The sequence below is a fragment of the Fukomys damarensis genome, unplaced genomic scaffold (assembly GCF_012274545.1).
Source record: "Fukomys damarensis isolate Sample0158 unplaced genomic scaffold, DMR_v1.0_HiC HiC_scaffold_13, whole genome shotgun sequence".
NCBI classification, from domain to species: Eukaryota; Metazoa; Chordata; class Mammalia; order Rodentia; family Bathyergidae; genus Fukomys; species Fukomys damarensis.
Window position 1 is genome coordinate 2,534,391 of NW_022900925.1, and position 7,700 is coordinate 2,542,090.

Below are 7,700 nucleotides of genomic sequence, written 5' to 3' on the forward strand. Positions count from 1 at the left end.
GGGTTCCCATGTAGTAAATGACATCGTATAGCAAGCACTAGATGACTGCCAGCCCCACTCTCCAGGCTCCCAAGGGCCAGGGAAGGAGGTGCAGGGCAAAAAGCTTCCAGCCAACCCACAAGGCTGCTGTCCTCCACCCAGAGCTACTATTTAGTGGCTGGGAAAGAAAAAAGCATGCATACAGGCAGTGCTGCCACTACTGCTGCCATTAGAGTGTTTATGATGGAATGGAGGTGATATGCCCTGGTGTGGTTCCTTAGGAACATGTGGGCACCCAACAGAGAAGCTTGCAGCCCCAAGAGGAGAGCAAGACCTCCTAGGAGAAAATGGAGGACTTGACAGCAAAAACAGAGGTGGTGGCAGATGGCACTGTCCCTCAATCTGCCCCTTCTTTTCCCTCACTGGCTGTAGGTGATGCCGATGCACTGCCCTAGCCCAGTGACACTTGGCCAGTCCCAGACATTCCTAGCACATCTGACTGCACACACAAGGCTGCTGGGCCCCCACACCCAACAGATATGCTGTATTAGCATTCACAGCCCCCAATCCTTCCTCTTTGGTTCTTCCTGCTGACCTTCTTCCTACCTTTGGGTCCAGTCTTAATTTGGGAAGTGTCAGCTGCTGACAATGAACACCATACTCACATAGTTAGAGCTGTAACTCCTCACCTTCCCAAACCTTCTCTACCCAAACTTTTCCCTCCAAACCTCCCTCCTAGAGAATCCCCAACACCCCTGTCTGCAGTCTCCCCTCCTCCTTGCCCACCCTTCCTCTAGTTCCTTCAACCAGCAGTCCTGTTAACATCAGTACACACTCAACTTCCATACCAGTCTTTTCCACCATCATGGCCAATGTATCAGCAACCCTGGCCCTGGCAGCCAAACTTAGGCCCTGAGGACAATAACATGAACTCGACTCCTTCTTCCACACCTGTATTTCTAGATAATCCCTAGGCTGCTGCATGAAGTCTTGCCCCTATCACCTGGAAGGGCAGAGGGACCAGTCTCCACCAGCCCTGTATACTCAGCGTTTCCTGCCCTACTCCAATTTTTAAATATCCCTTTGACCCAAAGAGAACATGTGGGTCATGACTCGGCCCACAGTAGGGCCTGTGATGGATAGCAACAGCCAGTCTGTGCCCCCAAGCCCAACTTGTTCTAGTTCTTCTCGTCATAGACCCTACACTTGCATCAACCCTAACAGGCAGAGTATCTGCCTCCCTCCACACCTCCCTCTGACATGGAACACACAGATACCACTGCTCTTTCCAAAACCATCATCTTCCAGTCTCCTCCATCTCCAAGGTCAACTACAGTCCAATTGACCATGCAATTCCTGGACCTGAGAACCTAACACCCTGTGGCAGCACTACCTTGGACCAAGCCTATGCCACTTCCCAAGAACCACAGGGAACTTTACACCATCCATCAAACCCAGGAGCCACAAGTCAGACCACGTGGTCCTCAAGTGGGCAGCAAAATGCCACCTCCTCCTCTATAGAAAACCCAGTAGCCACAGCACCAGTGATCAATCTATTTTCTGCTGCAGCCCAACCACCCTGCCATCCAGTGGCAGCACAGTGCAGTCAGGACTTGGGGAATAATTCGACCCCAATCCACATATGGCATGGTAGCAACCAATTAACTAACCTCTGCCAAGGTTACAGGTAGTTTGCACTGCGGCAAGCCAGTACTTATAGTGTTAGTGTGGAACCAGGATAAGTAGCTGTGGAGACAGTACTTTGATCTTTGTCTATAGCACACCTGGCCCAGTAGTATCATGGGACCTGCCGCTTCCATGAGTGGATGGAAATTTGGATTCTGCAGGCTCACTCCAGGTCCAAGTTCCAGGTCTAGAGCCCAGTGAAAATATCTCTGGATTGAAGACCTTCCCTGGGGGGTGTAGAAGAGAGCAGTTCAATCACCACCACCTTCCGTGGCCTGGGCATGAACCTGGAGGATCTGAGATCTGGGCTGATTTTCTCTACCTTGGACCTAGCCTAATAATGCCAACCACTCCTTCCCAGTGTTCACTTTCCCCTACCTGTTTGTCGCAATGGTTGTTGTATTTCTCCTATTGTATATATAAAAGTTAGTTTTTCTTAATCTGCCTGTGTCTTCCTGTTCATGTGTCTTCTTTGCCGTTTGGCTCAACTACTGGAGAAGAATTAACATTTATGGGTGGTGAGGTGCTGAGCCAGATTTTATGAAAATTTACCACTCATTTCTCAGGTATTTTTTGAGCATGTGCCCTGTGACCATGGAGAGAATGCCATAGCACATATCCCTTTCTGCATGGAGGTAGCCTTTCAGTGAGCAAAGCAGAGATGTGGGCCAGACTTCACTGAAGCAGGCAGGGGTGGTGACACCATTCAAGTTCTCCTCCCAAGGAGCCTTTTGTCATTCCCTTAGGGTTTTGTGGACAGAATCATCACATTAGGGGTAAGCAGTGGGGGACAAGACTGGGCTTCAAACTCTATTACCCATTTTTCTCCCCCCAGGGTTGTCTCTTGCACCCTTTGCTACTGGCTGGATATGCACACCCAGGTGGACCTCCCAGCGAATTGTCCTCTGATCCCACAATAGCATTGAGAACCAGCACTAAGAACTACAAGCCCAGACCTGGGGCTCCTGGTCACTCCACAACAGGTGTCACCTCCTGTCTTCTACCTGTGGCCAGTTCCCACCCCCACACAGTTTTTCCTCCCTTCTTGTTGCACTGTTGGTTGTATTTATTAATAACCGTATGTGCCAGCTTTATGTAAATATATTAATTTAAAATGTAATTCCATTTAGTTTTTTGTAACAATAAGGTCAGTGGCATTCCAAATGCTGTATGAGTTATACAACTGTCCAGTACCAGAACATTTTCCTCAGTTCTGTACCTATAAGCAGCTCTTCCTCTGAGGATAGTTGCTGGCCTTCACTCATATTTCTATCCCTGTGATTTACCTATTCTGGATGTTTTCACTTCAGTGCAATCGAATTTCTTGTTAGTAACCCAATATTGGAGGGGAATGGTTCATCTTAGTTTTGGTTAGAAGGAGAAAGACCACAGTTTATAAGTAAAAACATACACCCTGTTTTGTTTCATGTTTTCATCCTGTTGGTGTTGGGAACTGCTATTCCATAACTCCTATGACCAAAGTTACAAGGAATTAGCAGAACCTTCCTGCAAGCAAAAGAAAACAAGTAAAAGTTACACAAACAACCAGAAAAGTGTTCCTTAGAACCTATACTACTTTGGAGTGTCCATATGCCAGGGGTACAACGAACATGCAGAAATCCATGTGTTTAGTAGGATAAGACATACTTCTGTAATGCAAAAGGGAATCCCATCTATGGCCAACAAAGGCCCAAGATGATCAATCTGCAGTGACACACAAAGGCACACATTACTGTAATGCCATCTGTCCTTTTAAGATTAGTTTAAGTCTGAGGCCAATCAGAACTGGTGAGAACATGAAAGGTGGAAGCCCCAGCAGGCCCTCCGGAAGACATGGCCATGGATACTCTTCTCTCAGAGACCTCTGGGATGGGCTGATCTGACTTCTAAACGTGTGCCCCTTTACCTTGCAGAGTTAAGGTTAGGCATTCATCTCATGGACATTAATTCATGTAATTGAAGCACATTAAAAGAAAATCATGATCATCATAGTTACAAAAATGTATCTAATGAAATTCAACACCTGCCCATAACAAAGCTCAGAACACTAGGATCTGAGAGAACTTCTGTAACATGACTGACATTATCTAAAACTTGTCTGACATCACACCTATGTTAAAATGTTTAGTTTTCCTTTATATTCTGAGAAAAAGACAAAGATACCTATTTCTGTTTCTGGAAGTCCTAGCCAGTGCAAGGAAGAAAAGACACTATAAAGATGAAAAAGGACAAAGTAAAGTGGATTTTACTTTATCAGAGACAACATACTGTTTATATAGGAATAATGAATAAACAAATATAATTAAATGAATTTACCATGATCATCATATATATCAGCTTTAAAAAATCTACTATATGTGTACACATATAAACATAAATACAAAAACGTGAGATGTATTTATATTGTGGCAACAATGTGAAAATGAAATCATAAAAAAATATAAAAAGTATCAAATACAAAGGTTAACACATTTCTACAAATGAAGAATAGCAACACTGAAAAAAACCAAATGAAAGACTCATTGCACAAATACAAATACTACTGAAATTTAAAATCTATACAAGTAGCATGCTCATGGGTTGGGTGTTTCAATGTTGTTAAGATGATCATTCTTTCAAGTTTAATGTATGTACCTGATGTAATACTAATTAAAATCATTTTTTTGGAAGTGGGATACTTGAAAAAAATCATTAAAAAAATGAATACATAAATGTCAGCAACCTAGAAGGGCAGTGACAATTTTGAACAAGGAAAAAACTAGAAAGCGTATACTACCAGTTTTTATAAAGGACATTTGGTATTGCTTCAATAATAAACAGAATGGAAGACATTACTTCAGAAAACCTTCCATATGTATAATGCTTTATTATAAATGTTTCATTATATATTATATAGGACTGGGGATTTAGCTCAGTGGTGCTGTGCCTGCAAGATCATGAGTCCGATCATCCATACCAAAATCAATAAATAAATAAATAAATTTCACTATAACTTAAGGGTAAGAGAAGGCAATATTGTCAATGAAAGATGTTCAATGAACTATATATTTATATGAAAAATACTAATTTTGATCTCTATCCAAAACAACATATAAAAATTATTTCCAGAGATTACAGAACATAAAAGTAAAAACAGTAGATATGTACATGGAAGAAAACACAGGAAAATATCTTTATGACCTTGAGTCAGGAATAGATTTCTTAAACTGGAGTACTAATGAGTTTTAGAAAAGAAAAATTATTCAAAATTGAGAACTTCTGTGGAAAGGGCATCATTTAGAGAGTGAAAAAGCAATCTGCAGCTGAGGAAATGCTATGATTTGTATACAAGCATCTAAAGATACTCTGAGTCTAGAATGAGGTATCCAACAAACAGAAAGCCAGAGCTCCCAATAAAAAACTTGGCCCAAACTCTTGGACAGGTATTTCTCAAGAGGATATTTAAAAAGCCCATAAGTACCGCAAAGAGGGCTGAACATCATTAGTTACTTAAGAAATGCAAATCAGACCCATTTTGAGACACCAAGATACACCAAGATAGAAGTAGGCTGTTGTATCACCTAAGTGCCCCTTTGTTAAAGGCTTGGTCCCCAAGATGGTGCTACTGGCAAGTGGTGGAACCTTTGGGAGGACCTTAAGTCACTAGAAGCACGTCCTTCTTTTTCTCTTCTTCCCTGCTTCATGAGGTTAAGTTTGTTCCATCATGGACTCCCACCATGATGTGTGCCTTTCCATGTGCCCAAAGTAACAAGGCCACTTGCTCACTGACTGGAACCTCCAATCTTTGAGCCAAAATCAATCTTTTCTCTATGTAAGTTTGTTATTTCTGGTACGTTAAAAAAAAAACAAACAAACAAAAAACCTTGGGCTGGGGATTTAGCTCAGTGGTTCCAGCACTTGCCTTGCAAGCACAAGGACCTGAGTTCGATCCCTGGTACCAAAAAAACCCCCAAAAACAAACAAAAAAAACAACCAGCAACAGGAATTGACTAGCACACTGACTGTCACCTTAACAACTCCACTAAAACTGGTGAAGGCAAGGTGGCCTATGTCAACCCTATCCTTAACCCGATGAATACTTTGTTGTTACATTATTTGAACCTACCAACTATGCTCCTCCCCCTGAAATGCTTTGCTGCTAAGGCAGGGTTGGGAGGCAAGGGTAGTGCTTCAGGGTCTGACAACTTTTCATTTGAAAAGTGGTATAGTAACTATATCCAAAGAAGATAATTTTCACTATAATTTCAACCAGAAATGGTCACTTTTAGCCAAAGTGAAATTATTCTTTCATAATGGGGAACAGTTTATATCATCCATCCAATATCCCATCATACTGTCAGAGGTATTTGGTCTTTTTTCTTTACCATTCAATGAAGGGTAGCCATCATGTCTTGATCTACTTGGTTTTCAGGTTTAATTTGTGACAGCCTTCCAACAGCAGGGCCACAGCCCCTGGGTTCTCATTTTGACTCCATTCCTCTCCAAGCACTCCCACAGCTTCTGGACATTATGGACTTGGGGGTTCTTATCATTTCTTCTTCATATCTATATACTTCATCATACAATATTCTGAGGCTGTACCCAGACACATCTGACTGACAGCATGCCTCCTTTTGTCATTTTGACCTTTCCTTTCACGCCACGTTGAAAGTGACAAATACATTTCACACTTGTGGTTTTCTGGTCAAAAAACTTAGACATAAATTCCAGAGATAAGAGACACATATTTCACCTGGAACTTTCATCTCCACCTCCAGATGAAACACAGGATGGGAGGAATGAGGTGCTGAGTAATTACTATGGAATCTTTGCAATATCAAAACTGATTCTCTTGCTCTGAGATCCATGCACACCTTTCTGGATCAATGTATACCCAGTATCTAAAGTCAGTCCTGAAAAATAGTAGTTGTTCAATAAATTAGCTTCACAAGGAAAAGATTTTTCTTTTTTATGTAAATATGACATACACATTGCAAAGCAAAGCACAGAAAAGCCCAACAGTATTTGATCATCTAACAACTCTGAAATAACTAACTTTTTAGAGATCATTTTTTCATCCATCTCTCTCAAATAGTCACATAAATACCTAATATTATTTTATACCATACATGCTACATTTACATTTTTCTATTTTAAAAATCTCTTTCATCTAACCTTATGTTTTTTTTTTTGTGCTCCTCTCATGGTAACCAATATTGACAGCCTGGTGTACATTCTTTCATATCTGTCTTCATGCACATCTAATCACGCAAACACACATATACATAATACACATAACACTTCAACAAAAATAAAATCTTGTATATATACATGTTATAAAGCAATAATTTATCAAAATACTTTAACAAACCTTTAAGTCAATTAGTATAACTTGTTTTTAAAATTCTCAGGCTGTTCTAAAATACTGTTATAACATTTAATCATTTCCCTATTATTTGACACTAACTTTGTTTGTATTTGGGAATTCTTTTCCCACATATAAAAACAATAATTCAAGAAAAATGTTTATTTGCATTCTTTTGCATTGATAATATTTTTATGATATTTTTATTTTATGAAAATGCTGTCAAACAATATCTAAAATAGTATATATTGCTGGGTTGCTGGTGGAAAAATGAGTTACATAATCTTTAAGTTTAGAGTACATGGTTTAATTTTTTTCAACCCACATGAAAGTCTGATCTCATTAGTGTTCTAAATTTGCATCTCCCTGAGTAATATTTAGGTATAAAATTTTTGATAGGTTAACGGCCATTTAGAGTAGCTCTTTTGTGAAGTCAGTCAGCTCAGATGGATTAAAGAATGAAAAATAAAAAATAATCAAAACAATAGTAATCCTAGAGATTAAGGATCTCTCTCTCTCTCTTTTGTTTTGTACCGGGGATTGAATTTAAGACCTTGTGCTTGTGAGGCAAGTGCGGTGCCACTGAGCTAAATCCCTGACCCAAGGATATATCTTTTAATTTAAAAAGTAAATCAAGAACCTAAAAAGATATATATTTTAGTGTAAAAATTTGAATGTTGTGACATAAAAA